The sequence below is a fragment of the Paroedura picta genome, chromosome 13 (genome assembly GCF_049243985.1).
Source record: "Paroedura picta isolate Pp20150507F chromosome 13, Ppicta_v3.0, whole genome shotgun sequence".
NCBI lineage: Eukaryota > Metazoa > Chordata > Lepidosauria > Squamata > Gekkonidae > Paroedura > Paroedura picta.
This window is the reverse complement of record NC_135381.1, coordinates 21,286,858-21,314,039: the sequence shown is the minus strand read 5'-3', so window position 1 is coordinate 21,314,039 and position 27,182 is coordinate 21,286,858. Positions and strand designations below refer to the sequence as shown.

The window sequence follows — 27,182 nt, the reverse complement described above, 5'->3', positions numbered from 1 at the left end:
CCTTTTTGATTTCAAGAAAGCATCTGGCAGTTTTGGAGAGGGTTCTTAATGATCTGAATCCTCCAGAGTTCAGGAGGGCTGGAGATTAATGGCTGCTGTTCTGGCCCACCACTAATATTTTATTATGTATTTTGTGAGTTAGAGCATACACACATTGTATAATGCAGAGAGACTATGACATATGCTTCCAAGAAGGGGGGGGGGAGACACCCGCGGCTGAAATCACAGAGAAAGCTTAGCCAGCAAAAAATCACCACGCCCAAGAAGGGCAGCAAAGCTGCAAGAAGAAACAGGGATGCAACTCTTGGGTCCCTCCCTCCTGTTTTGGACTTAATATTTATTTTAGTGTTCTGTTTTAGCAAGCAGCCACCACCCTTCAGTAAAACTTTAAAAGATTCAGCTGGGAGAGGATGTATATTAGTTGTCCTTGAGTTAACTTGTAACTAGCCTCTCTATCTGTTAGTCCATCCATCTTTGTCAGTACAAATGACCAGAGAGGACAATGTAATGTCTCTTTCCAGCAAGCAAGAGGGGGGGGGGGAGGAGAATTAATAAACTGGACAGCTCGATTCCTTCTGCTTGCATTCCTTTTCTGCTGCTCTCCCTTTGTTTACCTGGATTGCTTCCTTCCTTCAGGCTTTTTGAAGCTGTTCTAGCGTGGGGCTGGGGACAAACATGGCAATGGAGGAAAAGACAGGTAGGGCTGCCAACTCAGGGCTGGAAATTCCTAGAGATTGGGGGAGTGGGCAGGCTAAGGTTTGCCATAACCCCCACCCTCTCAAACAGCCATTTTCTCCAGGGGTAACTGACCTTTGTAGTCTTTGTAGTTTATCAGCTATAATTCCAGCATCATCTTCCTTCCTTCCTTCCTTCCTTCCTTCCTTCCTCCCTCCCTCCCTCCCTCCCTCCCTCCCTCCTTTCTTTCTTTCTTTCTTTCTTTCTTTCTTTCTTTCTTTCTTTCTTTCTTTCTTTCTTTCTTTCTTTCTTTCTTTCTTTCTTTCTTTCTTTCTTTCTTTCTTTCTTTCTTTCTTTCTTTCTCCTCTCCCTTCCCTTCCCTTCCCTTCCTTCCTTCCTTCCTTCCTTCCTTAATTTTCATATAGTAAATTAAGGACTGTGAAGAATGTTTAACTTTTTCTCCTTTTAGGGAGGAGTTCTAGACTGATATCACTCCTGATGTCTGTATCATATGATGAAGGTTTGGCTCATGTGTGTGGGTTTGCATAGAGTGTTTATTTGGTATTTTTGGCTCGGAATACCCAACTGCACACCCTGAGCATTGATAATCATTGCAGCAATCCAAGGAGGAAGAGGTATGACTCAATTCTTCATACACAGCAACACAAGGAGAGGTAAGTGTGAGTGAAACAGCAACCACAATACCACACATCACAAAGCCAGCTACTATTGTGTGTCTTGCACGATTTCACCTAGGAAGTAAACTTGCCCCTGATTCTCATGTGTCAAACTAACCTAGTGTTCTCTCCCCAAACAGAAGCTGGGGCAGGGCTGAGCAGATAAAGTTTCTGGTTTGGTTCTCATTTCTTGGCAGTGAGTAGGTTTAGCCCCCAGCCTAAAGGTCTTCCTTTCCTTTCTCCCATAGGATGCAGCGGTTATTTACTAAACTGTTTGCATGAAAGCCAGACCTCAACAGTCTGTCAAACACAGGTGTGACCAAGCGGATGGGCCTCTTGTGCATCTAAGGGCAGGTGATTATTTAATGGTTGGGGGGCACCATGAGAAGGGATGTGTTTTTGGCCCCAGCAGTATCCCCAGGTTCCCCCTTCTTTACAAGTGCATGGATATCCAATTCACAAAGTCCATAACATCCCCAAGCCCTGCTCCTTTGTAACTCACCCCACCCACATCCTGTTTCTTCTGCCTCCCCAAATGGGGAATTCCACCCCCCTCTCTATCTGATTATTGTAAATGTCTATTTTTTCCCCCAAAATTAAAAACAGCTCCTTTTGTGGGAAAATGGAGTTCCAGTGGTTGTTGTTGCAGGGAGGGCAGTTGGTAAATTCCGTGTCAGATGACTGAATAAGTGGCATATGTTGATCCATAGTTAGCATCCATAGTTGATCCATTCTGCAAATGAATGGAGTCCTCCTGTTGTGTTCATCCCTTCAGGCCTCCTATTTAAATAAATAAATACATCTAATGAATTGCTGAGCCATCAGCCTCTTCAGTAGATTTTCTTTGACTTTTTCTTTTGCTCCATCCCACTGCTGTTGACATGTTGCCAGTAACAGTCAAGACTGCAGTTCTCACTTAACCTCTGTAATCACACTTAACCTCTGTAATCACACTGGTTTCAATGGCACTACTCCACGGTGAGTGGTTTTGGGGTCACAGCCAAAGCTCTTATGCTCATAAATCCCTATTAGCTTTCAACTGGGCAAAGAGGTCCTTTGGAGGGAATGCTGGAGACTTCATGGTATCCATGGGTGAAGGTTGCCAAGAGGTACAGCTGTTGGCTGTGGAGGCATTAGTTGGAATTAGGACATCCTTCAGAGTTCCAGTCTTGTAAGGTGACCAGATTTTAACATTGGTAAAGTGAGTCACCATTGACCGGGGGGGGGGGGGTTCTTGATTAAAAATTTGGTCTATATGGAGCAACAAAAAGTTGCATAGAACGCATAGAACGCAAAAATAGTATTGTAGTATATATTTTTTTAATTTCAACATAAGTACAATTTGCCAGGTACCCCCAGCTGAGCCTCCAAAAGTGGGACAATTTGGTCTTGGGCCATTCCAGGATGTTTTTGCCTTATCCTGCATAATCTGTTTGGTTTGGTGTCTGTGGTTCCAGAGGCAGCCCCTTACTCCAATCCGGTGTTTATAGAAGACCTTCTGTTGCGTCCATCGGAATTTGAAGCATACCCTTCTAATGAACTTTTGTGCTCCTAAAAAAAAAGAAGAAAAGAATTCTCATCGACTCTAATGGTAATCTGCTTTGCCAGCCTCAACTTTATACCAGAAAGGCATGATGTGCCTTTAGAAAGAAAACTGCACATGTCGCACCGCACGGCCTGCAAAGCCAGTGGCTGCATAGCATCACATTTCACCTAGTTAAATACCCAGGAGTTTTTCCCTGAGCACCCCTTTCCCAGTATGCGGATCTGTTCCCACTAATATTAGCCACTTGGAGTGCAGGAAGGATCTGATTAAAAAGCAGATGGTATTAATTATCCAGTAAAACAATTGTGTTGGTCCCCCCTCATTTTGTTTGTTTTCGAAAGCGGGAAAAAGAAATAAAGTATATTTGGAAGCAAAAGGTCACACTACGATTTGGCCGGCAGAACACAGTCCTGTAACATTGCCAAGGATCTCACTCTTTTCTCATGAGAAACTAAGCATATGTTTGGACCTCAAACACTTGGGGCACTGGGAGAATCTTTTTGGGGGTTTGCGACGTCATTCTCACGCTTGGAGCCAAGACCACAGGCGAGGCAGGAGACTTCTAGGGAAAGCAGCAGACCTGGACAGGGCACTTGCCGGTCTGGGCCTGCTTCTAGTTCTTGGGAGTAATCTGCTTGCCTAGCTCTGCTGTGTACACACATGCTTTTTAAAACAAGGGAAGAGATGTAAAAAAAAACTTACAATGCATACAATGACTGTATCTATTCCGAAGATCCATAAAGATGAGCTCAAAATCTGCCATTCCAGAATGCACACTTTTTTCCTGCAAGTTTTCAACGTCTATGTAGGGGGCATGCTTGGGGTTTCAATTTAACTGCCACTTGGGTTTGCAGATGAAAGTATTTTAACGAAAATTCAGCAGTATTTCAGAGTGCTTCTTTTTGTCTTGATATAATGGATGCTGTGGAGAAGTCAAAAGATGTTAGCAGCCAGTCCCTTCCTCGCCTGCCTTTCAGTCTCTTTGTCACTCAAGTATGTTGTTCCAGGGGTTAGTATGACAAACCTTAGCTAGAGGTTATAATTTCCCCATTTAAACTGAACACCAGCACTATGTGTGTTTCTTTGGATGTCCTGCATATACCATCTGCTTGTGTATAAGCTATACCACTTTCTTCTCTGAGATGCTGGTCCATCTTCATTGGTCCACAGACGACTTCTCTACCTCATGACAGTAGCTATAATTCCCCTGTGTTCCCTGTTCAACTTGGAGCTGGTAATGGAATGGTTCCAGCAGAGTCACCTGAGTCACCTGGTTGAGGCCAGAACAAGTAAGTAACATCATATTGGCCTCCCTCCTTCCCTCTCTGGAACACCCCACGACTGAATACATGGATAATAAGTGGGGAAATGGGGGATGTGAGATTTATTGTTTTGTTGGTTTATTGTATTTTAAACTGAATTTTAATACGTTGTAAACTTCCCTGAGCCTGTTCACAGAAAGGAATGGTCTATAAAACAACCCTGTTTTGTTTTGTTTGAATTCCTATATGTGTGCTTCATTTGTTTTGCAGTCTGAGTTTGTAAGTTAGCTTAGTTTCTTCTTAATAAAACCCGCTTTCATTTATTTTGGACAGGTTTGTTTTGAGAGTTTCTAAGGGAATAACCCCAGTAAACACTGGTAGAGATCCCATTGTAACCTCTCTTGCGAGCTAAATCCCCCATTCCAATATCTAATTTAAGTAACAATCTTGGTTGCAATTTGCACATCACTGTTGCTACCTCAAGATGGTGAAATCAGGAGTGGCAAATTATGGATAAAGGTAAAGGTATCCCCTGTGCAAGCACCGAGTCATGTCTGACCCTTGGGGTGACGCCCTCTAGCGTTTTCTTGGCAGACTCAATACGGGGTGGTTTGCCAATACCTTCCCCAGTCATTACCGTTTTATCCCCCAACAGCAAGCTGGGTACTCATTTGACCGACCTCGGAAGGATGGAAGGCTGAGTCAACCTTGAGCCGGCTGCTGGGATCGAACTCCCAACCTCATGGGCAGACAGCTTCAGGCAGCATTTCTGCCGCTTACCACTCTGTGCCACAAGAGGCTCTAAATTATGGATAAAAACCATCCAAATGTTCCAGCATCCTGTGATCATAGCTCAAAATTGGTTGGCCGTTTACTACTTCAGAGACAGTAGCAGCCTGAGGCTAGGTAAGATACCCTGAGGATTTGCTGGTTATGATGTTTTGCTATTAAATATTAGGCCAGTTGCTCTCTTAGCCTAACCTACCTCCATTAGAGGATTGTCGTAAGGATACAATGGAGAGAGAGGTACCATGTATGTTGTTTTGTATTTTCCTTGGAGAAAAGGCAGGATTAAAAAAAAAACACCCAAAAAACAAAATGCCCCAAATTGCGTGGAGTAGCATGTATGAAAAAGCGCTTCAAATAAACTTGACAGTTTTAGCTCACTTCTAGCTGTTTTATCTGATGCATTACCATTGCTCATACAAAGGCATTCTGCAGAGTTTATGGCTACCCCAGCTAGAAGAAGGGATGGAATTATTTTTTTAATTCTTATGTAGAACTGGGGCTAATTGAATGATCCTTCATATCACCCATGTGTCACTTCCTTGGAATGCACCTCCTTTGCAAATTTGGAAACCTTCCCTGTTGAGTGCCAGACATTCCTCCTTCCTGCCATCTCCCAAGATGGACATTATTTCTCTGTTGGCGTTGTCTTGTTTGGCTTGAGTGGAATCAAAACAGCTCAGTGTCATGAGATCAGAAGAACAGGCACACACAAGCACACACGAAAGCCAGCCTCACCTGTTTGTGGTTAAGTACCCTTCCATTGCAGCTCGACACAGTACATTTAAGGTCACTCAAATGTAAACCAGAACTTACAGATACTCCCTCTGAGCCTTCAGTCCCCAAACTGCGATGGAAATCCAAAAGAATATGGCCTGTTGTTTAATATAATGAGCCTTGAATCAGCAGTTTTGACAGATGTCAGTTTTAGCTCCTACGGACTGGAGTGAATTCCTTTGAATTATTCCTTTGCTGTTCATTTTCCCAGCAACAACGGATGGAAGAAAATTTTGAAAATCCCTTGGAGAGGGCTTCGCAGTGAAAGACAGATTCTGTGGTGGGATGCCGGGTCATGAGAATAGATAAGGTAGGAGAATGCCATAATTCACAGCAGACAAGCTAAAATTAGAAAAGGGGTCTTGAGAAACATATGGAAGGGAAATTGCCTCAGATGCTTTATGAAGCATTGTCTTGATTTCCCATTACACTGAGACCCTCTTTTTAACAGGACATAGATGCAAGGGAAGACTTTGTGGGAAGGATGAACGCTGCCTTGTTTAAGAATGTCCTTGGGTAGTGGTCTTAAAGAGAATAATTGTAGTTTCAAAATGCTATGATTTAAAACGACATGTGCATTGTGGCATGCAGGGGGTAAAACGGAATGGAAAAGTTGTGTTTTTTAATCAGTACTGAACTAGACCTTTCCTAGTGAGAGCAAATATGGTTATTGTTGCCCTTGCAGGGGTGACATCCAGGTTAGATTGTGGCCAAACACAAGACTGCCTTTGAAGACTGTCCAGAAATGTCCGGTGCTGGAATACATGGTAGCGTTTACATGTCTCCCTGGCATTATACTCCAACTGACAATTAGATTTTGAGCCCAGACCAAAGTGCTTGTGTCCTTGCGTCAGAATGTTGGAAGGGCTACAGTTTGAATCACCCACCTTCATGTTCTGGCATTAATGTGGTCGCAGTGACGATCCCATGGGACAGGGCTTTTCAACAGTGGACTGGATTTGAGCTTTTTTCAATGGTGCCTTGGGATTTGGAACTCTCTATCCCAGATAGGGTTGGCAATACCAGGATGGGAAATTCCTGGAGATTTGAGGGAGGGAGTTCAACAGGATATAATGCCATAAACTCCATCCTCCAAAGCAGTGGTCCCCAACCCCCTGGCCGGGGACTGGGACCGGTCTGTGGATCAGTCGGTACCAGGCCGCGACTCCTCCTCGTCCTCCTCCCCAGCTGCTGGCTCGGGGGCTGCCCTGTCACTCTGCCACCAGCTCACCTTTGGTGCTCTCCAGTGGCCTCCATGGCTGGGGCTCCCCCTCGACATGGCACTGTGCAGCTGCTGCTGGCAGCGCCCCCCAGTGGGCGGCAGGAAGTCAGGGGCGCTGGCAGGAAAGCAAGCGGAGCAGGGGCTCAGGCGGCGGCGATGTCCCTTGGCAAAAGACTACCCCCCCCGGGCCACAGTAAAATTGTCAAGCGTTGACCAATCCCTGGTGATAAAAAGGTTGAGGACCACTGCTCCAAAGCAACCATTTCTCCAAGGGTACAGATAACAGTTGTAATTCCTGGAGCTCTCCAATGGCATCCCGATCGGAAGGACAATCTTTCCTCCTCTCTCTTGGCCCTCTGGAGTGTTCCAAATCCATGGACCAAGAGTTTTTTTTCTTCTGCAAAAGAAAGGAGACAGGGTGACTCACGGATTAGAGTGCAGGGCTCAGCAAACCTGGCTGCAAATCCTTTTGGACTGTGAAACTAACTGGGTGATCACTGACCAGTTTTTCTCTTCCTCCCCCCCATCTCTCCCTCTTCTCTGCCTAAACTACCCCACAGGGTTGTTGTAAGGAAACAAAATATATCAGCCTTATCACAGGGTATACCACCCTGAGCTTCTTGTAGGAAAAATTGGGTTTAGCGTGATGGATGAATAAACAGAAATGAAAACCACAGAGGAGCTTGCTGGTGTTTTTCCCCCTACTAAATTGCCTTCCAGCAAGCATCCCTCATCAACAGTGATAAATACTCTGTGCCTAAAATCATACAATTCAGCTCCTGGTCAGATATTGCCAGTTGTTCTGCCAGAAGGCTCAGCTATCAGGTAAAGAACAGCATATGCAAACTTAGCATGTCCACCCAAAAAGAGGGAAACATAATGAAATCTGCATATTAATGGATCATTTACATTGGATATAGATTTTAGCTTAGTGCAGGGCTTGAGTTTGCATTCAACACTCTCCCTGAATACAAGTAGCTTGATTAACACATAGGAGCAGAGCAGATGATACGCTTTGTGCAGTTCTTGACTGCTGATATTGAGTAGCTCCTAAGATCCAGATGGAATACCTCCGCTCCTTCAGGGGAAGAGTCTGTATTTGCTTCAGTCTTAGAGGGCCCCCTTCTGGAGCAGACTCCTCTGGGGAAGACTTCCCTCATTTTGTACAGGGCAATTGGAACCTCCTATCAATAACTTGCTTGTATGTGGATTAATTGGACTGCAAGGTTATAGAAAGTTCAAATAATACTCTGGAATGTCATTTTCTATAAAGAAAGGCATCAATTGCACCTTTCCTCTGTAAGTGGAAACTGAGGTCTGTTGGAAGAGTGCTTAAATTTCATTTGTGCACATAAGAACCCGCATTGGAGCTAGGGGAAGGCAGGGTTTCCTGTGGCAGCCAGGAAATACCCATACGCAGGCAGAATGCATGCTGCATTTCCCAATTTCTAACTAAAACACTGCCGTTTGGGTGCATTGAATTGTTGGGTGAGGCACAGGATTTTTTAAAAGTCACATTTCAAGGGAAGGAATAGGTGCACTGGTGGAGGGAGACTTATGGTTAGTAGCAGAGAGAAAGCCTAGCCCTACAGGGCATCAAGAATATTTGGAAAGATTTCGATCAAGACATTTGATTGGATCTTGTTTGGATCCAGCACAAGAAACATGCCAAGACTGAGGATCTTTGCAGGCATATTCAGTCCCAGGTATGTTTACTCCCAGAGCTTGCATGGAGCAATACCCACATTAAGAAGAAGAAGAAGAGTTGGTTCTTATATGCCCCTTTTCTCTACCTGAAGGAGGCTCAAAGCGGCTTACATTCACTTTCCTTTCCTCTCCCCACAACAGACACCCTCTGTGGTGGGTGAGGCTGAGAGAGCCCTGATATCACTGCCCGGTCAGAACAGCTTGATCAGTTTTGTGGAGAACCCAAGGTCACCCAGCTGGCTGCATGTGGGGGAGCACGGGATCAAACCCGGCTTGCCAGATTAGAAGTCTGCACTCCTAACCACCACAGCAAATTGGCTACAGGTTGGACACTGCTGTAGAGAAGGGGAAAGTATACTCTCCTCCTTCCTTCTTTAGCAATGGTAGAGCTCCACTCAAGAAACAGCCAAGAAGAACAATTTAATCTTCTTTGCTTCCAAGGAACTCTTCCTTCCGGTAGTCCTTCCTCTAGGGATGCACTTTCCTGAGTCAAGAAACTTTGCACTGGAATTGTTGTCCTCAGCATGACTGTTCAGTCCCTTCAACATTTAAAATAGTCACACTGATCAGAATGATAACAGCTCCATTCATACAAAGAGAATTCTGCTCAAGGGACCGAATGATAGACTACTTCTTGTTGTCAGGCCAGAGCCTTGGGTCATTGTACCCACTCACCCGCTGCCTTGTTGCTGGCCCGTTTCCTGCTGAATGGCAGTGGGCAAATTTTTGGCTGAGAGAGACTCTTGTTGGACAGCACCATCTGCTCTGGGGGGGGGGGTGGCATTTTGACCTCTTGGATTCCTCCCTATGAATAACAGGATTTGCTGCTTTAAAACAGTTCTGATTCTGTATTCACCAGAACAAAACCAAACAAAAAGCATCCAGGCATATGACGTGCCCCTATGAGAATCTCCATAGGCTGGGCCACTCTTTTGATGTGTCACATTGTTATTGTACATTCCCCCGGCAGGGAGAGGGTTAAGAGGGTTTCTTGATTTCTACTGAAAAAAAGAGCTGTTCTGCTGTATTTAATGAATGGTCTGCGCCTTCCAACATCAATGGCTTCGTCTTTAATGGATGCATCACCCATTCAGAGAAAGTTCATGACTGTGGCAGTGACTGAGTGCTTTCACAACCATTTCCAGGGCAGCCTCCATTTGGAAAGTGTAACTTCAGAATAGAGGGTCAGTGTGGATTTTTCTGGAAACGTCTGCGAGCAGGACATTTATCTTCCTGACTGTTTTTTGCTCATGGTCCTTTCGATAAAAGCCATGTGGATTTCTCTCATCTCACATGGATAGAGGAATGCCTCAAGTGGGATTGTCATGGTGGCCTTTGTGTCAAAAAGAATGCATCAGAACAGGCAATTTGTAAGGAGCCCAAAGAAGATATTTCGTTGAAAGAAAGGGACAAAGTAGGTGGTTTTGAATAAGTTCGGTTGGGGTCTTCCAATCTCACTTTCGAACCTCTTGGCCCAAAAACAACTGCTGGAAGGTGGTTTCCCGAACATCACTGGGGTCTGATTTGGATCTAGACTGTGGCTTAGGCAGAAGAGGTTTCCACTGCACCCCAATGCCATTTTTCTAACCCAAAATGGGCCCCATGCAGTGGTTGGCAAATTAGTTCCCAGCAGGCAGTAGTCACTGCAGGGATTGAGAGTCAAGTGGAGGGAACCCCGGTCCTACTCATTTAAAATGTTACGTCTAGTAGTTTGAGCCAAGGTTGCTGGCTTTCATCATCAGACTAACAAAATCCTGGATAAGGCCATAGAAAGTGAGGCATCCTGGATTACCCCAAATTCCTGGCTTGAGGCACAGATGACAGGCAGGGAAGTTCTGCTTCCTGCTCCTGCCCCTTTCAACCTAGCCAAAGGACCTCCATCTTGGAGGGGTTGAGTTTCAGGCGACTTGATTCCAGTCTCCATGTCTAAGATCTAAAACTTGAGGGACTGCTTACCTCCTTATGCAGGTCTCTCTGCTATGTGGGTATGAATCTGCTGATGATCCCAGGACCCCGGGAAGCATGCCTGGCCTCAACAAGGTCCAGGGCCTTTTTGGTCCTGGCCCCTACCTTGTGGAATGAGCTCCCTGAAGAGCTGTGGGCCCTGTTGGAGCTCTCTGAGTTCTGCAAAACGGAGCTCTTCCGCCAGGCATTTGTCTGAGGCTGGGAGGTGGTCCCAGGGATTAAGATAGGGCTCCCCACTCCCTTTAAGGTTGGGGCCAGTATTAAACTGGCCTGACTTGACAGGCTCCCAAGTGACATCATCTCAATTTTCCATCGGCCATCTTTGGTCCACCCACCGGGCTCACGTGGGATATACATTTAAAATGTGTATCGCCATAGATTGGTTTGAGTTTTTGAGTGTTATTTAATGGGATTTAAATAGGGGTTTTATTGTTATTGTATGGATTGTATATTGAAATTGTAAACTGCTGCGAGCCACTCTTGGGAGTGGTGGTCCTACAAATCCAATTATAAACAAATTAATTAATTAATTAAACAGTTCACATAGGTTGCTAACTATGGATGGGTTGGGAAATACCTGGAGACTTTGGGAGTGGAGCCATGAGTGGTTGGGATTTGGGGCAGGGAGGGGCCTTAATGTTGTATAATACTATGGAGACCACCTTCTAAAGCAACCATTTTCTGTGGAGGAACTGATCTATTTAGTATGGAGATGAGCTGCAATTTCAGGGGATCCTAAGGTCACAGGATGGCATCCCTAGGTAGGGAGGGATACTTGACCCCCACCCCACCATGCTTGCCATTTTACTTACTGATTTCAAAACAAGTTCACAAATGGTTTGTTAAGGGGCTACAGTAAGGTGACCAGATTTTAAGATTGGTAAAGCGGGACACCATTGACTGGGTGGGGGTAAACATTTGGTCTATATGGAGCAACAAATAGTTTCATAGAACGCAAAAATAGTATTGTAATATATATTTTTTAATTTCAACATAGCACAATTTGCCAGGTGCCCCCAGATGTCCCTCCAAAAGTGGGACAATCCGGTCATCTTGGGCTACAGGCCAGGGCCTGCTGTTGCAGAAACTTTAGTCCCAAGACCCTCACTCCCTCCTGGGTGCCTTTCAGCTTCTTTGGATTCCAGCCCATACAACTGAGTGGACTCTGCTGGCTTCCCAGTCCCTCAACAACTCAGTCCCAGACAGTAAGCGATCTTAAGGAAAACACATTAAGCAAAGTATGCGAGCTCATTGGGGGGGGGGATAGAATGTGGACCCTGGGGGGCCATGGCATATATGCAACCCTGTGCTTTTAAAAAAGGCCTTGGAAGAGAGGATTTGGGACCATTTGTTTTGATTGTCTGCTTCCCTTGCCTTTGAAACTTTAGACGTGATGTCTGCACACAAGGCTGTCAAGAGAATTTGTTCACCCATCTTTTCCTTTGACACTTGATGATAGTGGCAAAGCAAATTATATTGGATTCTCCTGTCAAAGCGATTTACTTCTCCCAGGCCAGGCTAGACCAATACTATGGTAACTTTAAAAAAAAAGATGAATCCTCTAACAATATCATGTCTAAAGGGGTGTGGGGGAGGGCTTTCTTCTCATCCCATCACGGAAGAAATGTTTTCCAGCGACAAAAGTTTTAAAACAGAAAGACAGAAAAGTAGTAGCATAAATTTCTAGTTCCCAGGTCCTGAAATACTTTTTTCTTACTTCTTTTAAACTAAAAGGAAAGTTTATTTGCAATTAAAACTTTCCAGCTTAGTTTAGTATTCGAATATGGTCAAATAGGACATGACCCATAGAAATGATACTGTATTCTGGCTTTGGGGATTTTAACAGATAAACTTCTACCCCCTTTCAAACTTGAGCTTTTCTGTGCTAATGCACATCAAATGTGTCAATAGCATCTTATGTTTTTATAGAATCACAAAACATACATGCTCAGATGAATTGTAACCTAAACTGAAATAGTCTGCATTGGCCAAATTGCAGTTCTCCAGTGACTACAAAGAAGCTGTACCTGAAATTATGGGTAAAATTGAACAAAAACTTGACAGATTTTAACTGCACCAATCCTAAACAATGCCAGTGGATTAAAAATAGAAACAGCCTCAGAATTCTTTCTGGGTTTTTTGGCTTAGGAATGTGTGTCCCAACTCCCCTTCTCTCACTGTGTGAAGTTGAGGGTGCAGACAAATGAAAGATAAACATTTCATCTGCCTAAGAGAGCAGAGCAAGGTATTCAAACAAGAATGCAAATGGCTCTCGGCCGCCAAACTGGTCCGCAATCTCATTAAAATTCATACACAGAGATCCACGGCATAAGAAATGGCCCCCTTGGGCATGTTTCTGAGTTTGCTGTGTCACTGAATTGCCCTTGTTCCTTTAATCAAGTCGGTTGGCTTGGCTTTAAAACACGTGCTTGAATTAAATATAGAGCCCCACCTGAGGGTTTTGGACACCTCTCCATGCTTCTTATTCAATGGTGGCATAATTCTTAAAAAAAAAAAATCTCAGAGGAGCAAGTTGGAATAAAAGCAGCAAGTATGGTTTTTGCACAGGAGTTTGGAGTGCATCTGACATTTGAAAAAATCTGGTTTCTGATTTGTTATGGCTCATCTTAAGACGTTTGTGTGCGGGGAGGTTACCCTTCTTTTTTATTCCCTAAGGCAGGGGGAGTCAACCTGTGGTCCTCCAGATGTTCATGGACTACAATTCCCATGAGCCCCTGCCAGAGGGCCTGGAAAGCTTGGGGTGCTGCTCCCTCCTTCAAAGCTTTGCCCAGTATTGTAGGCTGAGCTTTTCCAAACTGGAACAGAATCACAGCCATGATCTTTCTCATAGCTTTCCTTTGTTATAGGATAATATTGTCTTATTGTAGGACCTACCTCAATAAAGTAAGAACGAAATTTGGCCTTTTCTTAAATACTAAAGAGACAAAAATAATGACCACTGCAAAAAAAAAAAGAGACATGTCACAATGACAATTGATGGTGAAGAGATCAAATGCATTCAAGAATTCATTTTTCTTGGATCACAAATTCACGTGAGTGGCGATTGCAATATGGAAATAGAAAGTTGAATAGCTCTGGGTCACTCAGCCATGAGGAGCTTGAACTGAACATGGAAAAGCAAGGACATAAGCCTGACTAGCAAATGTAGATTAGTTAGATCTATCCTATTTCCAATAGGCACATGGCTGTGAAAGTTGGATGATGAAATAATCGGACAAGAGAATAATCGATTCATTTGAACTCTGGTGTTGGAAAAGGCTTCCACGGGTTGCATGGACAGCAAAAGTCACAAACAAGGAAATACGACAGTGCATAAAAAGGTAAAGGTAAAGGTCTCCCTCTCTACAGACTGTCTCTGCCCTACTCATGTCAGTTTTCTCTTCAAAGCCTCTCAAGCTCTGCTGAGTTTCCTAAGTAGGGTCTGTGTTCCAATCCACTGATGTTTTGGCTGGTGCTTTTCTAGCTCTGACATCCTTTAAGAGATGGGAAGAGCACAGCTGTGTGCTTAAATGAAGATGCACCAAAGTTCTATACAAAAGCATTATGCTTTAAATATGCTCTTACCTTTCAAGCTGCTATTGATTGAGATGCCACTGTCATCAAGGATGAAGAACCATCTATGAGGGGCTTGGATAACGTGATACTGGGCCTAGCACCCAAAGAATCTAGTGGTCCATGAAAAACACAGAAATTGATGAAGCCTGAAGCAAATTGTTGTTGCCTGCAATGTTCACCCTTCTGTTAACACGGCAAATAAAGCAGCAAGAACGGCTGGTACTGTCTGTTTCCAGCTATTACTCTTCTCAGTCTGTAGTGTTCTCCTACCCACCCACCCCCCAAAAGAAACTCTTGCACAAAAAGTACTTTGTGTACTCAGTTTCCTTCCCACCCACACATGGTATGAAAATACCTGCTTGGATTTGATGGATGAGCTGCTGTCAGAAGCACTTCTGGCTTTTCCTGCCTGTCACCACTAAGTGGCAGTCAAGTAATAATTATCAGCAAGGCAGAGAACTTCCCAGGATAGTTTTCTAATATGACAGAACAGCAAATGTTTCCGATGCCTGGATCTTTAGACTTAAAAAAACCCCCTCTATTTCTGACTTTCTGGGGGGGGGGGGATCTGAAAAATTAAACTGGGGAGAATTGGGAGAAAGCAAATGTCTTCCCTCACTGGTTGCCCTCCAGGGATTTGTTATTAGAAGGCTGGACGCCACCAAAGCAGAAGACGAGGGACAAATATCACCATACCGAGCTTGTATCATGGTATGCCACTTCTCCCTGACTGCATAGAACTAAATCAATGTAGTATATTGGCTAGAGCAGGGGTAATCAACCTGTGGTCCTCCAGATGTTCATGAACTACAATTTCCATGAGCCCCTGCCAGTGTTTGCTGGCAGGGGCTCATGGGAATTGTGGTTCATGAACATCTGGAGGACCACATGTTGACTACCCCTGGGCTAGAGTACTGAACTGAGACAGTTCTGGGTCACATCCCTACTCTTGCTGTAAAGTTCATTGGGTAACTTTAGGCTAGTTGCTCTCTGCCAGACTAGCCTCCTTCACTGAGATGCACTGAGGGTAAAATAGGAAAGAATTACGCATACGGCCCTGAGTATCTTGAAGGAAAAGCAGGATATATACATGCAATAAATAAGTAAGGGATCTACAGCAGTGGTCCCCAACCTTTTTATCACCGGGGACTGGTCAACACTTGACAATTTTACTGAGGCCCCGGGGGGGGGTAGTCTTTTGCCGAGGGACGTCGCCACCGCCTGAGCCCCTGCTCTGCTTGCTTTCCCACCCGCGCTCCTGACCACTGGGGGGCGTCCCAGCAGCAGCTGCACAGTGCCACACTGAGGGGGAGCCTAAGCTATGGCGGCCACTGGAGAGCACCAAAGGTGAGCCGGCGGCAGAGTGGCAGGGCAGCCCCTGAGGCAGCATCCAGGGAGGAGGATGAGGAGGAGCTGCGGCCCGGTACCAAATTATCCATGGACCGGGAACGGTCCCCGGACCGGGGGTTGGGGACCACTGATCTACAGTATACAATGCCCCTCTCTCCTTAGTTCTATGACTCCTTTTGTTTCCTTCTAAAGACTCAGAGAATTCCGGTGTCTATTGTTTTTTGACAGCAATAGTTCATTGTATGCACAGGCCTTCAGGCAAGGAAGACAGTATGTATTATCAGCCCCCGTGATTGGTTGCCAGTGTGAAACCCCTGGATTAGGCAAAGACTAGGAGTCTGGCCAGCTGTTTTTTCATGATCCGCAGTGCTGGAATTTGTCTTTGGTTGTGCATATGACTCTGAGGTGTTTTTGTGGTCGTTGATCGGTGATAGTTATTTCCTACCAGCAGGCTATTTGTCACTGAGCAAATAAGGTATAGAGGCCTGTATGCCACCCAAAAGGAGTAATTTATACTCTCAGTTTGCCCTGGAAATATGGTTCACTAGCTGAGTATCAGCCAGAGTACTTCAGAATACTGGGGTTGCTTCGGAAATCCTTAGTTTAAGGAGGGTTCCTAAACTGGGAAATTCCTAGAGACTTGGGGATGCCATGGGAAAGAGAGGGTGTGGGCAAGGGAGGGGCCTCAGGTGGGAATAATGCCAGAGAGTCCATCTTAAATAAAATACTCAAGTAACATTATTTGCCAACAAAATCTGTATTCTTTGTGATTTTCATACCAAATAAATAGGTTTACCTACTATAGAGATTTTTTTTGGGGGGTGTGGAGCTTGAGGAAGGCATGGTTAGAGAAGGGGGGGGGATTAGAATGGGGTCTAATGCCCTAAAATAATAGTATTGCTTTCTGAATGCAGCTGGCACTTTAACAGAAGACTAAAAAGGCTGCTGAGTGAAATTTCTAATTCTGATTCTGTGTATGCTTGTGAGATTATAAATTCTGTCTTTCCCATCCCTCTTTCCTTTATGGTCAAAACAGCTCCAGGTTATCTAAAAAAAACCCTGGATGATTTTGCCTCACTGTAGACTACCTTGGCTTTAATGAGCAGCTATGCACGTTTTTAACCTTGAGTAAAACTTGTGGTAATGGCATGCCTCAGGTAACTCTTCTGTTCATCTGTGGAGCTGCATTGGAGATGACCTCTTCGGGGAGAAATGATAATTGGAAGTGTCATTTATTCTAAACTTTTATCCTAAACGTCATGAATCTGGGCAGGAAGCCAAGATCTTCATCTATTTAGAATATTTTAAAATATTTGAAGAAGAGGCTGTACAATGGCATACATATTAATGACTGGGGTCCTCGAGAGAGTAATTTATACACACGCGCACACAATAGAAATTTGGGGTTTAAACAGGGTTTTTTTTAAAAAAGCAACAACTCTAGTCAAAACTGAAGCCGTGTAACACAAATGTCAACACATTCCCCAACCTTGCCTGTTTAATATGTATGTTTTCTTACAGGGATACAAAAAATGTGCTCCAGAAATCATGTAATGTATTTATTGCTATTAAAATGTTAAGTTGTGCAATATTTCTTTCCAGTTTGGAATAATGAGATGGGCTTTTCCAGAGCAGTAGATGAGAGCCCTCTCAGGTCCTAGTTGGCTTTGTAGCCTAACAGAGTGATATCAGTCTGGATACTGAATATCTTGCTGGTATCTGGGGGGAGAATTGGATCACAGGTCTCCAGCCAGTTTCTGCTGACTGGACAGCAACATGCAGAATGTTTCCTGCATCAGAGCCTCTGAGTTGACTTGTAGAGCAGCCAGTTGCACAAGCAATCTATCTTAGTAATAATCATTTGGAATTTCCATAGCAGCAGCCTTATGGTTTCATAACCATTCCTGTCAGATACAAAATCTTTCCAATTGTTCATTCTCCACAGGAGGAGTGCTTTTCCTGTTTTATAGGTTATACATTGCATTTTAAAATTATTATGTCTACATTGTATCAAAAAAGGTATTTTTGAATCAATTTGTGGATAGAATAAAGAACTTGGAGTCTTTACTTAGTCAAGGCATCTTTGCTGGGCCCTGTTGCCATAAAGGCACCCCAGGTGTGACTTACAGGAATTTGAAATAAACCTTACAAATAACTGCAATAAATACATTAAAAAACAGCCATTAAAAAAGCAACAGCTCCCCACACACAATTTTTTAAAAAGTTGTGTAAAAATACTGATCAATCAAATGAACAGTTTTTAATAAATCTAAATGATTTGGTCACAAAAGTTCCTAATAACTTTCTCATGTGTAAAAGAAATCCCTCAAAAACATTTGAGAATGAACGATTATAAAATCCAAGAGCAGAAAATTACAATCCACTCTTCCAGCATAGCTTTCCTCAGTTTCTTCCAGAATACTTTGGCTTTAACAAGTCTCCAGAATGCTAACAGAGAGTTGTATGGACATTCTGGGGCAAGATATTCAAGTGTCTGTGGCCACTTGCAGAAAAAGAAAGAAAGAAAAAGCCCTGCTACATTGCCAAATAAAGCCACATGAAACATGATAAAAGTGGATGATTTTAAATCAAAGGCAGGTGGAAGTGGTCCTTCAACCTTGGAACAAGGTCATTTAGGGCATAAACCTCCCCAGACTCTGTCCACCTTTCCTCTGTGACAGAAAACAAGGTAAGGAAAAGGCAATAAAGGGTGTGTCAAAATCCTCACCACAATTTTGTGTTCTGGTTCTCACTGCTTTAACCTCCACTTATACATGAGTTGTACTTCAAGCATACAAGATATAGTAAACAGAAGTCACACTAGAACTTTCTCATGTTAGTGGCCAGACCCCTCCTCACTTTGAGGGGTAGTTTATAGGTAGCATAAATAGAAACTCTTCTCCCTCACCCTGTATCAGATATTAATTTGCAGCACCCTGACAGGCTGTAATGACTAATAGACATTGGAATGGAGGGCAAATGCAAAGGTTTGCTCCCAAACTGTAGACATAGTTACCAGCCAGATGTCAGACCTCCAGGATGTACCTGAACTCTTTAGATTAGATCAGTGAGATCACAGGAGCTGATGCACTAATGGACTTTCTCTCCCCACCCAGAACAGTAATGCCTATCTTTGGGACTACAGGTTCTCTGAGAAAGGTGCTACTAATCCCATCAGTTCTCAGTGCTTTTCTCCCTCACACCTATGGAACTCAGTTAGCAACCACTAACAGCATGCCTACCTAAGCAGTTTCCCATCCAGCAATCTAGGGGTCGTCAAAAAACATTAACATCTCTAGTTCTCTCCCAGTAGAGCAGTCATAGGTATTGTGAACTACCTGGGGACTCATCATGAGTTTACTCTGGATATTGTCCTCACTCCAGATATACCCATCACATGCCTTCTAGTTCCTTTGCCATATACAAGAAATCACATCGCTACATTGTTTTAGGGGCTATCGCATTAAACATAACCAGAGGATAAAATGTTTCCGAAGAAGAATTGGTTCTTACACCAAGCTGGCTCTAAAAGTAGTGCACCTAGCACCTATGTTCTTTGAACATCCTGCATTCCTGCATACACTTCCTGCTTGCATGTAGGCTTCTCTCTTCTTTCCATGAAGCACTACGTCATGCACAATTCCTGCTATGTTGTTTTCTCTAAAAGATGGTTGGTATGTGGTACCTCCATACCACTCCCCCCACAACACACACACACACTTACTGGTCTGAATTCAGTAGGATTTACTACTGAGTAAGTATACTCAGGTTTGTTTTGTTAAGAAAACCAGACTTAGCTTAACTCAAAGTGTAGAAAAGATGAAGGGACAGAATCTTTCCAGCATAATTTTTCAACTGTAATAAAATTGCTTATAGTTTTTTTTTCTTTTTTAAGGCCTTTAATGCTTCTAAGTACTTTTTTTAAAAAGGTGTACTCTACTTGAGGCAAGATGGAAAAGGGGGAAACTGAAAATTTCCTCTCTCTTTAGATCAGGAGCAAGTACATCTGTCATTTGCACCATGCTGGTGGGAGGGGGGACAAGCCACATAAACCACACAGCCTCTTTCGGTCCCTTGGTTCTCCTCTACGTTAAGCCAGGAGGAAGGGGCTGATCTCAAACAGCTGGAGGGATGCTGGTGTAACCTCAAGCAACAACATTGAATTGATATTCATTCACTGTTCTCTTTTTCCTACTTTGAGCCTCTCCCCTCCCACCTGCCTCACCAGGTCATGTTTCGCTTATGTAAAATTTACACACATAATTATGCCCTTGCCAGGACAGTACCCCACTACCACCCCCGGATATTAAATAACTATTATAAACAAGCAACATGAGGACAGGCGTCTTGCATTTTACCCGGAGACTACGATTTTGTGTAATGTTCTTTGAAAAGGTCACACTGAGCAATTGTATTTTTCAGCTCTCAGACCATTCATTTCCATCACAGTAATTACTTAACTTTGATTTCTTTTTTTATTTGACTTCATTTCGGAATATTACTTTCTTGGAGAGATTAAATAATGCAACAGCAATGTTGTACGGAATGCATAATTGGGCTCAGCGGGGAGGGCTGTGTGATCGCAAGAACAGAGTACAGCAAAAATCTCCACGGGATCAACCGGTCTACCTGCAGCATGAGTTAGGAGTGGTGGGAAGACCCTGTAGAAAATTTATCTGATCAAATTTTTTGCAGCCAGGGCATCCCCAATCTTGTTGAGCTGATGAGTACTTTTGTAATTATGAGAATGGAAAGTGGGTGGTGCATCCACAAAATTGCTCTCATGCAGTGTGGGAAACATTCACAAAATACTGGCAGGCTGCAAGCCAAGCATCATCTGATGATGGAGGCAGCTGTTTCTGAATTAGGTATCCTCAAACAGACCTTGCTTAATGAGCAACAGACCCAGACAAAACCACCACTCTCCAGCAGGCTACAAGCACCCACTCACCCTCAAACTTTGTCCTCTAATATAGCGATCCCCAACATGTGGGCCGCGGACCACATGTGGTCCTTCGACTAATTGGAGGTGGGCCCCGAAGGACGCCTTCTCCCCCCCCGGCCCTTTACTTCATCCCCCCCCCCAGCCCTTTACAACACACTTCATTGTTGTGGCGTGTCTGTATCTTATTTTGAAGGGATGTTTAAACATTACCATAGCGATCAGAGAGCACTAGGGCAGTGGTTGAGAGTAGAGGAGTAAACTACCCCCCACGGGCCTCAGTAAAAGGCGTTGAGTGGTCCCCGGTGTTGAGTGGTCCCCGGCATTGAGTGGTCCCCGGCGATAAAAAGGTTGGGGACCACTGCTCTAATATTACCTGGTAATATTAGCTTCTTCTGGCATCACCGAGAGGTGGGAGAAAGATGAACTCCTTCACTTTCCTTGTTATGCTACTCGTGTTGCTTGGTCAGAGAACTAGCCATGATGGTATGCACAGACACCCAGTCACACAACATTGATGGATTTCTTGTCATCTAAGAACAAATTATACCAATCAAGAGACATTGTTTGCAAGGATAATTATAATACTATAATACTATATTAAAACCAATTAACACTTTTGGTGCTGAAAATCTCCACATCAAATGCTTCATATAGATTCATCTCCTTGAAGCAATCCTCAAAGCATCCTGAGACGGCGACAGGTACATTGATTAGAATTCAGTAAATCGTAGTTCAGCATCTGTTCTGGAATACTTGGCAAGGGGTTAATTCTCTGACCGTTTTCACATGCTTACATAAGCAGGCACATTATGCAAGCCAGCCAGTGGCTTTCCACAGGCACCAGTTCTCACTGGTGCCTACACTGGGCTGCCTGCAAGTGGGAAAGTTCTTGGCCGAGCTTAGAGAGGTGAGGACAAAGAGGTTCTGCATGCCTCACATGAGAAGCCAGCTAGCTTTCCTGCAGCCCTGGCAGGAACCCAAAATACTCTGGCCAGAAGACGAGGTAGCAATGGCAGGTGATGCATCTGGCCCAATGCCTTGTGTCCAAGGGCAGCTGGCAGGCCCCAAGGGAACTGGCTTTGCAGACCTCGGGGCCAAACCTTTCCCCACCTTGCCCCTTATGATTGCCAACTTTGGGTTGGGCAATCTCGAGAGATCTGAAGGAAGACTCCAGGGAGGGCCCATGTTTGGAGACAGAAGGGACCTCAGCAGGTTCTATAAGACCCAAATAGATGTCCTTCTAAATCAGACTGATTTCTCCTCAGATGCATCTTGGGCCAGATAAGAGCTCTGGACAGGCTGGTTCTAGACCCTGGGTCACATGTTTGACATATTTGCGTTAGAGGGATTCTAGGTCTCTGGTTTAACTCAGCAGGACTCCTCATCTCAACTGAAATTAAATCAAAATGTGTCTTAACTACATTTGCTTGCATTCTGCTCTTTGAACTTTGCCCTTTGTTATCTTCGCCACAAAGAAACTTCAGGTTCTTCTTTTGTGCTTTCCCCTCTGTTGCTCCATAAAACACTCGGTTTGTTGATGGTGCTAAAGGAATAAATAATAATAAAGAGGGAGACAGGATCTTCCCTCCCCCCCTAGCATGTTGAGAACGGTAAATTAATTGGGAATTAAAGTCTTTGGTATTTATTCTGGATGCATCTCAAGGCCATCCTGACCTTGTAGAACCAAGATACTCTTAATGGAGTGTGTCCCTAGAATGTATTTGAGTGAGACAGCCGTCTTCCCACGCAGCCCCATGTAACAGAGACAACTTGTTTTTTCATTGACTTCTTTCTGCCTGGCCAGTATTTATTGTGGTCTGCCGTGCAAGGAAAATCCTATTCTCTGGTGCGTTCCACTTCCCTTGCATCTATCCCTGCCTATTGATGGATCTTGAGATCATTGTATTCTGTTGGATTTTGTTGTTGTTTGTTGATGCTGTTAAAAGGAGAGAGAGAGAGAGAGAGAGAAAAGGTCCCGGTCAATATTCCAAGGCCATTAAGCAAGTAGTAATGAAAAACGACCTTTTCTTTCTTGTGTGACTTTGAGCTCTGAAATAGAGGTTCTTCATCTTGGCACAACAGCCGCCCAACCCTGATGTTTTGCTTTGATGCCCACAATGGTGTTGCCTGCAGTGGGAGGCAGAGTATTGGGCAATCACAATATGCATTTGGCTAATGCTATTGATAAGACCGCAGTCCCTCTCCCATTTGAAAGGAAGCTACTTTTCCCTCAAGGATAATGGGGGAGAAGAGGAAGGAGCTGGCTGCCTCCTGGCCAACAAGCGTGTGTCCACCGTGAAGGGATAATTGAGAGTGGGAAGGGGCCTTATAGGACACCTAGTCCAACTCAATCCTGAAATCTACCCACTTGCAATTTAAGTGCATAAGATCGTTCTTACCACTTTCTGGAACAGAAGAAGAAGAGTTGGTTCTTATATACCACTTTTCCTCTACCAGAAGGAGTCTCAAAGCGGCTTCCAATCGCCCTCCCTTTCCTCTCCCCACCAGACACCCTGGGAGGTAGGCGAGGCTGAGAGAGCCCTGTTATTACTGCTTGGTCAGAACAACTCTATGGTGTGGTGAGCTCAAGGTCACACAGCTGGCTGCATGTGGGGGGAATCAAATGCAGCTTGCCAGATTAGAAGTCCAGCTCCTAATCACTACACCAGCTGAGGAGACTTTGCCCTCTTGTTTTTTGGAGCCCTTCAAGCTTTTGAAGGACACTTATTTCCCCACTCAGTCTTTTCCTTTCCAGGCTAAGCATAACCAGATCCTCCAACCTCATCATAGGGAGTTGGATCCAGTCAGCATTTTTACCCAACTTCCCCTTACTCAGAGTTGCCAGCTCCCGGTTAGGAAACACCTGGAGATATGGGGGATGGGGCCTGAGAAAGAAAGGGTTTAGAAAGGGGAGGGACTTCAATGGGGTATAATTTCATAGATTCCAGCTTCTAAAGCAGACATTTTCTTCTTGTGAACTGACCTCTGTCACTTGGAGAATAGTGATAATTCCAGGAAATTTCCAGCTACCACCTGGAGGTTTAGAAATCCTATCCTTACTACAGCTACAAGACTTTTGTGCATGCAGGTCCTGGTGATCCTTTTTTGGTGGTCAAAGTGGGCCTCCTCTCCTTTTTATCACCAGCCAAAAGGTTGGATAGATCCAGCTCAGGGTTTGTTTTCCAGACCTCTTATCATCTTTATTGTCCTTCTTTGAATCTGTGTCCAAAATGGGACACAGTACTTCTGACTAGTGTGGACCACAAGATTACTTCTTGTGATAGGGATGTTTTTAGGCTTCTAAAATTGCTTTAGACAATTCTGGAGTCACACCAGCCTGCAGACAATTCTGGAGTCACACCAGCTTGCAATGGAGTGCAATCTTGGCAACTTGTTCCTGTGTGCTACCACAAAGTCAGGTATCCCCCCACCCACCACCCTCAGGGACGTGGGAATGGGAGTGATTGAGATTCGTTGGACAACTTGGGTTAAGAAGCCAAAGAATTTGATAACTATGGTTGCCAGCTCTTGGGCAAAGACCACCACTGCACCTCCCACTCCCTCAACCTTGGCTGAAATTGGTGCCCAAGAAGTAGACAGGAAGGAGGGGAAAAGCAAGACTAGGGTGACTTCTTCCAGAGAGGAAATGGCAGGAATGTGCAGGCTTAAAGTTTCCCTCTTCTCCTCCTTGCAAAGCAGCCATGGGCAGCTAGATCTGCTAAAGGAGAGAACTTGTTTAAAATAATGTGACAGTCCTGTTAGAGCTGTTCTCACAGAGCAATTCTGTCAGAACTCTCAGTCCCACCTACCTCACAGGGTGTCTGTGGTGGGCAGAGGAAGGGAAAGCGATTATAAACCACTTTGAAACTCCTTCAAGTAGTAAAAAGCAGGGTATAAAAACCAACTCTTATCATTTTTGTATGCAATATGCATTTTATGGATTAATTTTTTTAGTTGTCATTTTACTGGTGGCTTTTATGGAATAGTTTGCTTAGAACGTGCCTAGAATGTGGGGGGGCAAGTCTACAAACTTTTTAAATAAATCATTAAATAGGTCTGTCTTTTATAAATCTTGAGATCAAACTTCAAGTCCTTGGGAATGAAGGAGATAGGTGAAGATGGGGGAGTTAAGATTAAAACCACCCTACCCAATGCTAGTTTATCCAAGGAGGTCTGGTTCCTTTTTAGACATGCCAGTCTCTTCTCCAACCTACAAACATTCCTTTTATTTCAAAGGACGTTTTCCCAGCAAATGACAGTCTTAAACTAATGCAGAATTCCTGCATCTGAAGGACAGTCTGTGATCCAGTCCATTGACTCCTGATTTCATTTAAACTGCAATTCATTATTTTCTTCCTGTGCTCATTCAAGAATCCATTGTTCATTACTTTTTCATCACTGTATGATTGGAACAATTTGTATCTGTCGCTTGTACATTGGCCAGATAATGAAATAATCATTTGCGCATCTACAACAGCGTTTTACATTTATTTTTCACAGTGCACTTCACTTCATTGGGTGATTTTATCACTCCAGAGCAAATTGCGGTCTTGTTTTAGCATTTAGTAGTTGGTAACAGTTTGCAGCTGCTGGTGTTGCAACACATGGCTGAATTTTGCCATCCTTTTGCCCCAAGATTGTTGCTGATTTTCCATGCAGGAGAAGCAGCATGTTTGTTATCAGAGGGAGAACTTAGATTGAGTAGATGTCAATTAAGAGTCATGGGGGAAAGAGAGGCAGAGGGAACAGGAATTCCTCTGGGACAGCATTTCTCAATTTTTTTTACCATTGAGAAACCCCTTAAAATTCTTCAGGCTTCGAGAAACCCCAGAAATGGCACAATCATGCAAAATGCGGTTGGGAAGTATAGCTGTGTACATGTCCATTCAGGGCCTCTCTCCATCCCAGCCCCTGCAGGCCCATCATTGGCAATTTGGGTCAACATGACCATATATGGTCATATCATATCACCTGATAAATGTTTAACAAATTTTAAAAAATATATATAAAATTAATTAACTCCTATTCATTCAGAAAACTTTTCCAGGCTGTCGAGAAACCTCAGGGTTAGAATCACAGAGTCATAGAATAATAGAGTTGGAAGGGACCTCATGGGTCATTTAGTCCAAACCCCTGCACTATGCAGGACACTCACATCCCAATCTCTCATCTACTGTAACCTGCCACCCCTTTGCCTTCACAGAATCAGCCTCTCCGTCAGATGGCGATCGAGCCTCTGTTTAAAAATTTTCCAATGATGGAGAACCCACCACCTCCCGAGGAAGCCTGTTCCACTGAGAAAGCCTGCTCTGGGAGGGCAACAGGAAGATGACTGTTGACCTCTGGATGGTACGGGATAATTAAACCAGCAAATTGGTGAAGCTGGAGCAGAGATGCAGCTTCCATTGCAGTGGTGGTGATGCATGGTAGATTTGCAGCCAGACACATGCACTAATGCTACCAGGAGATTTTCCCTGTTGGGTCAGGTGTCAGGATAACTTGCAGAAACCCTCATAGGTGGGGCTTTAGGTATACTGAACCAAGGTCTTGCAAATTCTCCAAAAATAAAATGCAGATTCTGTGGCTTATGTGTGATTCTGTAGTCTTAAATTTGGGATCAGGATGCTGAAAGGACCAATGAATATCCTATGAGACTGTTCACAGAGGCTCTTCACAAAGGCTCCCATCTCAGAGGTAAGGTGGGGAAGACATGCGAAATTGGACCTTTTCTGCAATGTTGCCTTTGTTAGACTTTGTCTTTTAGCAAGAGTCAGCCACTGACTGTCATTTAAAGCAGGAGTAGTCAACCTGTGGTCCTCCAGATGCCCATGGACTACAATTCCCATGAGCATCATGGGAATGGTAGTCCATGGACATCTGGAGGACCACAGGTTGACTACCCCTGATTTAAAGGGTTTTTTACCCAACAGCCTTGTATATGGAACTGCTCATCTGGTATTTAGCCTCTGTAGTTTTAGGGCTGAACTAGTTTAGCAGCCACTGATGCCGTTTTAGAGCTAAATTCAGCCATATAAGAATGCGAGGTCGCAGTGCAGTTGGGGATGGGGGATATTGTTTCCCTAGTCTGACGCTTTTCAAGTGCCCAAACAGGACAACAAGGTCCTCTGTTCCTGCTGAACTCCTCAAAGCCTTTTTAAATGGCTGGATTTCTCTCTGAAATGGTATCAGTGTCCACAGGTAGGCTGCTGTAATGTGTGGTTTGACCCGAAGGTGCCTCTTCGTCTGAGCTACTGGCATCTGTTTGAGCCCAACCAACTGAGCTGTGACCTAGGTAGGATGTGATTAAAGTAAAGTCAACTACCTGGGGAACTGGGGCTGATGATTATGCCATCAAGCAGATAAGAGGGTGGCATCTGATTGGCGAATTCATTTGCTTCTGTAAATCTATTTCTATCCAATTAGTTAAAATGGCACCTTACGTTATGTTCTCCAAATATCACATGTATTATTATGTAAAGGTTGAGTTAGTCATTATGTTGGAAAAGGTCAGGGCTTGAATTTAATGCTGAAGGGAGAGACTGTCTCCCATCAGCTCCTGGTAATTACTATGCAGCACATTAAATGGACCTCAGTTCAGAAGGATTAGGATGTCCTGCTTGTCACAGGGACCATCGGCAGGTCAGACACCATGTTCCGGAACACTCTGGAAGTAGAATAAAAGTGAAAGGATTGT

General features: G+C 44.1%; 2 long non-coding RNA genes across 2 annotated transcripts in view; one reads left to right on the top strand and one right to left on the bottom strand.

Annotated features, from left to right (window-relative positions):
- Positions 1-2,503: 2,503 nt before the first annotated feature.
- LOC143822972 (uncharacterized) lies at positions 2,504-14,438 on the bottom strand. The gene is made up of 4 exons (XR_013226342.1): positions 14,203-14,438; positions 6,955-7,342; positions 3,601-3,820; positions 2,504-2,903 (listed from the first exon to the last, which is right to left on the bottom strand). It is a non-coding gene; the product is annotated as an uncharacterized LOC143822972 (long non-coding RNA).
- LOC143822973 (uncharacterized) overlaps positions 4,960-27,182 on the top strand; it is a 40,323-nt gene continuing 18,100 nt past the window's right edge. Inside the window, exons 1-2 of the long non-coding RNA XR_013226343.1 lie at positions 4,960-5,066; positions 5,935-6,033. This is a non-coding gene — a long non-coding RNA (uncharacterized LOC143822973). The remainder of the gene's footprint in view (positions 5,067-5,934; positions 6,034-27,182) is intronic.